We start from the raw sequence: 7043 nt of genomic DNA on the forward strand, positions 1-7043 counted from the left end.
AAACATATTTAACGATGTCTATCTTCCAGCATCAGTGACAGTACATCCCTGTACCAGTTGTGAGGAATATAATGGCCGTGTATTATTGACAGGACTTTAATCTGACCCAAATTAAATAATTTAGATTGCTTAGATTTTACACGTGTTGGGGAAACAGGTCCTTTGTTTCACTCTGTCCCTGCCTATTGCAGACAGCTATCTTTTTCAGCGTATCCGTCTCAATTCCATCTTATGTCTACAGATTGTTCAGGATCTACAAATATTTGTCACAGAGGCAAACCAGCTGTTATTATGTTAATTGTGCTGCTTCCTTAGCTTCAGACTGCCAGGTGCTTTCTCCAGGTAAAAGGTAACATACATTGTCTTAACTATTGGTTCGTATTACACCATAGCTTTATACAATTGCTGGCAAAAGTATTTCCACCCACCTCAGTTCAAGGAAAATTCATGTACTAACTGCAAAAGCATTTTTTTTGCCATTCAGAAAGAGTTGAATGATACAAAGTGGTATTAGTGATGTTTTATTTACAAGAATAGCTTTTGCAGCATGCAGTGAGTCACTCTCCTGAGCTGTCTTTTTCTGTATGAGAGTCTATGAGCACATTAACCCACCAGACTTGTCATGCAATATACCCTTCCTTGAAAACACACAGTGAGCTCCATGAATTTGTTAAGATACTTACCGTATATACTCGAGTATAAGTCGACCGAATATAAGCCGAGGCACCTAATTTTACACAAAAACTGGGAAAACTTATTGACTCGAGTATAAGCCGAGGGTGGGAAATGCAGCAGCTACTGGTAAATTTCAAAAATAAAAATAATTAATTTGGGAAAGCGATCTCACTATCATGAAAGGTTTAATTGATTCACTAACCCAAAAGAAGAAGATGATGATGACAGCGGGAGGCAGGAGTCACTCTCTCCCCTCCCTCGGAGGCCCCTGAGTCAGGAGTCACTACCGCCGGCGCGGCCCCAGTCCTGCCGCCTCGGGAAGGGAAAGGCAAGCGCTTTTGCCTTTCCTTCCCGGCTAGGCTGTTGGGAGTCACTGCCGCCGAGGCGCGACTCCACACCATTTTTCAGAGGGAATCTGACTCAGTATAAGCCGAGGGGATTTTTCAGCACAAAAATGGGCTGAAAACTAGGCTTATACTCAGTATATACAGTAACTAAGATATAGCCACAAACTGCCCTGAAGTCCAAAGAATTAAACCGAAATACAATTTGAGAGACTCCCAACACAAAAAGGACAAAAAGTACCTCTTCTACATTGCATTGCATCTTCAGAGAGGAAGATATTAAAAACATGTCCATAAAAAAGACTAGGCAGTGTATGTACACTTAACCTGGAAGATAGATAGATGGGTGTTATCACAGTAATTTGTTACTAAAATAATACTATCTGTATTCATTGCAACCAAGTCTTTTGTAAGAATAAATATCCTATTTCAAATTTCTGTTTCTTTTAAATAAAATTGTACTATTAGCTTTCTAATATGTTTCAGAACCCTATGAAGGATATGTTTTGGAAGAATAAATGGAAATAAATGAAAGGAAACCTCAAATGGCATATAAGAGCAGCAGGGAACAGCAAAGTGAAATTACAACTGTAATTCAATGCATACCCGAGCACAAAGGCAGTACAGTCAAATTAATTTCATAAATCAAATTTCCTGGTAGGGATAATTGAGATATTTAACCCTCATGCACTCTGATAAAAGCTAAGGAGTTTGATACACTCCATGTAAATAATGGATTGGAACATAACTGTTCATTCTGTTTTTATTTAAGATATTAGTACAGTTTTCTATTCAAAATGACCTTAACATTGTACATATATTTTGAGGGGAAAATATATATTTGACTGATTTTGTTTGTGTGAATTTATTTTTTAAATATAAGAATAGGTGTTTTAAACAAGGGAACATCTGGAGGAACAATTGGATAAATTGGAATTGTCTTCATTGAGAAAGAGTGTGAACTGTATTATCAACTGGTCAGAAAAAGCAGGTTGGCCTATGTCTATATTTTATATTTCATTAAAGTGGTAAAGGCTGTGACCAGGAGGCTCCCAGCTCAGTCTACCATTTAATTAATTACTGGTGGGTGATACCAAGGCATTTTTGTTTTTCCTTCTTATGATTGTTTAATATTAATTTGGACTGAATAGTCACGCAGAGCAGAGTTATAGCAATACAAACTGTCACCCTTCATAACACTTCTTATTCTTTACAATGATTAAGCAAAAGTCTTTTAAATTGTCTGTTATGTTTCTAAATCCAGAATTTTCTCATCAGTTGTTTTGACCGAATAGAGGCTACCAACTTTCATCATTATGCTTACAACAGTAACTCTTGTTATTTTACAGATCATTTCTAAAAAGCCACCAACGCAGGGTCTGATAACATTCTTACTCATTCCAGTTTTAAAATCAGTGTTATACTAGCATAGTTGATCTTGATTAAATGGGAGAATCACTCTGCAAGAATGTTGGCTAACTAAATAGAAAAGAAAAGGTTCAGAAAGAGAATGAGATGAGACAATATAGCTTGAGAGTCTTAAAAAGCAAATATTGCGTGCAGCTATCTGAGTCATTATCTATTATCATCCCCTTAATCTCCAGACTGGTCATTATCATTCCCTAATCTCCAGACTGGTCACCTGAGCACCAAAGAAGTTGTAATCCTCCCCCCAATTGCTCAATGATGGAATTTCAGGACTTCCTAGTTCATGTTTGCCCTAGCTGACTTGTTTCCTGTGACCCATCAGTGAGTTATAAGCAAACCTATGAGATACAAATGGTGTTTCTGTAATTTCTTTTAAAGGACATCTATTTGATTGGCTGCTTGCTGATTTTCAGAGATGCAAAGCAAGAGAAAAGAGAGATCAATGACAGATTAAAACATGCTTTTAAAATGACCAGAGCAAATAGATACACAAAACTTCAAGAGGAGGGAGAGAAGGAGAAAAGGTATTATAAAAATGTTGAAATGTCTGGACTAAAAAATAAAGAAGCACTATTTATCTTTCCACAATCATATCCTTCATTTCTATGAGTTCTGAATGGGCAGACTGAAGACTATTTTTTTTAACCCCATACATTTTAAAAAAAATGTACAATAGATATTTACAACCAGCAGTGGACTACATGCTTCTACAACATATCGGGTATTATTTTGCTGGAATTCTGCTGCTTAAGGATGCAACTCCATGAAGTCAGTTTGTGGTTTTTATTATTATCATAATACATTGCTGCTGCTTTGTTGTACCCCATTTTCTCCATATTTACTGCTCAATCTTATCAGCCACTTTGCTGAGGCAATGACTAATCAGATGTGTCATAATGGACATGCGCAAGCATGTATCTTGTTCCTCTTTTGTGGTGTTTTAGTCACCTTCAGATTTGCCAGATCAAATGGGAGCAATTACGCCTTCGTCTTGGGAAAAAGGAAGGAGCAAAGCCAAGTCTACTTCAGATGGAGTGCAGGAAAGCCTCTGTATGAATTGAAGTCACGGAAACAAGTACAGAAATAAGTACCAATCATATGCAATCATTTATTTTATTTACCTCTTCCTAATTAAAATATTCGAAAGTGTTTCCACAACAGTATGAAGCCAAGGTCAAACTTCAATAAGTAAACATTGCTTTCTCCCCAGCTAAGTATATGTGAGGTATTAGGCATACATATTATGGGCACTGTTGACATTGTTAGGGAATGTGAAAGTTAGTTTGAGACTGTGGTAGCTTTTTAACAGCAGAACATTGTACCAGTATCATTATTCTCAGCTACTTAGAACACACATCTTTATGGAGGAAAAAAAACATACATTTTTTTCTGGAATTGTGCACATATGTGTAGAATTGGTTATGCAAAGCCTGCTTTATGTTACAGTCTTAATGGTAAGCATCTGAGGATTAAATTACATATTTCCTTTTGGCTCTGAAGATTGTGCTAATGTTGTAAATTTATGAGAGGATGCATGAAAAAGCCACAGAAAGTGCTCACATTCATCTCAGGTTATTAAATAACAGGCCTTGGTATTACAGCATAGTGGTTAGAGCACTAGATGCAGCTCAAACAGATCAGAATTTAGAGCTAGAATCTTACACCCGCCACAATGGATTTACATATATTAAGCCATAATGAATGGAATTGAAATAAACTGAATACTTTATTTGGCCAAGTGTGACTATACACACAAGAAATTTGTCTTTGGTGCAAAAGCTTTCAGTGTACATGCAAAGCAACAGAGTAATAATAATTATAATAATACCAATAAGAAGAGGGGAGTAGGAAAGATTGTAAGAAAGATAAACAACAACAACATGGCCATACTACATGTAAATACACATAAACATTAGACAGAACTGTGAGAATGAGGTGCTCAACAGATTGATGGCTCAAGGGAAAAAACTGTCCCTGAGTCTAGTTTTTTTGGGGCTGCAATGCTCTGTAGTACTGGAATGTGCTATGTTGTTCTTCAATGAATTGGGACTCAAGTAAATAATGATTTAGCACAGGGGTCTCCAACCTTGGCAACTTTAAGACTTGTGGACTTCAACTCCCAGAGTTCCTCAGCCAGCAAAGCTGGCTGAGGAACTCTGGGAGTTGAAGTCCACAAGTCTTAAAGTTGCCAAGGTTGGAGACCCCTGATTTAGCACTTAGTATAATTAGAGAAACGTTTATTGTCCAGTCCTTGAAGATGAGGAGGCCGACATTTAAATCCCATTTAGTCATGGAATTCACTGGATGATCTTTAGTTGGTCATTTCAGTACTACTCAGCCTAACTTAGCACATAGATTGGGATAAGCATACGAAGAAAAAGCAGGCAAGATAGCCACCTATGCTATTTGGAATCCTAAATGTAATAGATAAATAAGTAACAATCCTAAAAATAACAGATAATAATTAATAAAAGTTCTAATCGTTCTGGGAGTCCTTTTACAGTAAATAAAAATAACATTATTGAGGGGTTTCTGTACATGTCCCCATTTATCTAAACTCATGACATCTTCATCATGAGTGTTACACATTCTCCTAAAATAGCAATGTCCTCAGGGTGGGGTGGGTTGTGTAGGCTGAGTAACACCCACACATTCTTCTGCATCCACTCCTCTTCCGTATCTAAGGAGACTTATATATTCATGATCTGTCTATGTGAATCTTGCTTTCTGAGCCCTGTTTTGAAGAAACCAAAAGCAGGTGTAGGTATATTATAGAGGTTTGTAGAAAGCTTCCAAAGAGGGTTTCATTTTTGCATAGCTCTGAATGAAGCCCATCCTCAAAGCAGCTTGCCATATAACACAACTGCTTTTTAGTGGTTGAAAGTGAAATAAAATGAGGGAAGTGACCAGGCTGAGTCTGCATGATTGTCTCCCCATCAATCGCCAGCAGAGATTTCTGCATACAGGCACCAAAACCTCCTTTGTCTACCCAGACATACCCAGGATGTCTGTAAACAATTAAAAAAATCAAAACGTTGGCTGTGATTGGATGATCAAAGCTCTATCATTGATGTAACACATTTAAAAGAGGGTAGAGCTTTGAACATGGAGTTAGGGTCACTAACTTGACTTTTTTGCCCTCCCCTGCAGACCCTTGACTTCTGCTAACTAACAGAAGATTGCTGAAGGAGACTCTCAGTTGAGATGAACAGCATGGCAAATTCTCTTAGCCTGAAGTCATTGCTATAGGAGATGACCAAACTGAGCCTGAGGGTGGGCGAGGTCAAAGGCGTCATGAGTCATGAGCCACAATCGATCTAAATCCAGCCCACCATGAATGCCTTATTTACTGCCAAATTGCTTTAACCATTAGTTCAGATGCTTGTAGAGAGCTTAAGCTTGCAATAAATCTTTATATCCATATGAACTTCCTGAATTTCCTGATTTCCCAGTGCTTGACAATTACACGGCTAATCATGCTGCTTTGAGATGGGAGCAAAACTTGCACCCCCTTATGCTTTTTATCTTCATTGGAGTTCTTTCAACATAATCACTTTATATTGGTTTCTGACTTTAATGCGCAGCAAATAAGGAAAGTTCCTTATAAAAGAAGGAGCATGTAAGGAAACTACCACTTGCCAAACTGAATGTCATAAAAACCATATCATAAAAATATAAAGTGGTTGTAATAAAAGAGGTTTAGGAAAAATATAGTAAAACACCAAGACAATGATTAGGAGTGGCATGGAAAAAAACAAGCTTAACCAACTCAAATTTACGATTGAAACAATTTAATGGGTTTCTACTAGCAAGAAACTTTAAATTCACTCGTACACACTATACATTCAGTGACTCCTATCAATTTTTGCTTCATATTTGTAGAAATTAACTCCTGAGGGTGCCTTCTCCAATAAGTCAACTCTGATCAGTTATCTGGTAAGAACCAGATTGTTGACTTTTAACAGTAAACTGAAATCAATTTATTTATTTATTTATTAGGAGCAAAGACAAAATTTCATTGATTTCTCTGTCTTCTCAGCAACCTGATTGAGTTTACTGATAAAAGAACAAATATCCTTAAAATTAGGAATTTACCAGTGCAGGAAGCCAGAGAATTAAAAGGAAATGCGATAAGAATGCTTCATCACTTTTATCTGCACAGGTGTTTGCAAAAGGGGAAATGCAAATATTGTTAATACTAACTAAAAATGTATTTGTAAGAATCCCAAAGGTGCTTTTTTCCATAGATGTGTTTGTAAGAGGAACACAGTGGTGAATGTGTATCATGAATGGGGAGAGGAGAGAAATGCATATGAATGGGGAGAGGAGAGAAATGCGGAAAAGGAAGTATATGAATACTTCAGATTCCATCTATCCCATAATAGACTTCATATTGTTCCCATATTTTCCTCTAAAACTATGTTTTTGAGACTTGGTAAGGTGTGGATCTCAGCTCCAAGAATTCTCAGAATTGTGGCTGGGGAATACTGAGAGTTGAAGTCCACATATCTCAAAGTTGTCAAGTTTGAAAATGGATTTCACTATAACCCTCTCGTTTTCCTGATAGGCAGTCTTAATTCGCTTTCACTTGTTTAT

Source organism: Notechis scutatus, chromosome 3 (genome assembly GCF_049901735.1).
Source record: "Notechis scutatus isolate UNSWTSFEM ecotype Mainland chromosome 3, rNotScu1.2, whole genome shotgun sequence".
NCBI classification, from domain to species: Eukaryota; Metazoa; Chordata; class Lepidosauria; order Squamata; family Elapidae; genus Notechis; species Notechis scutatus.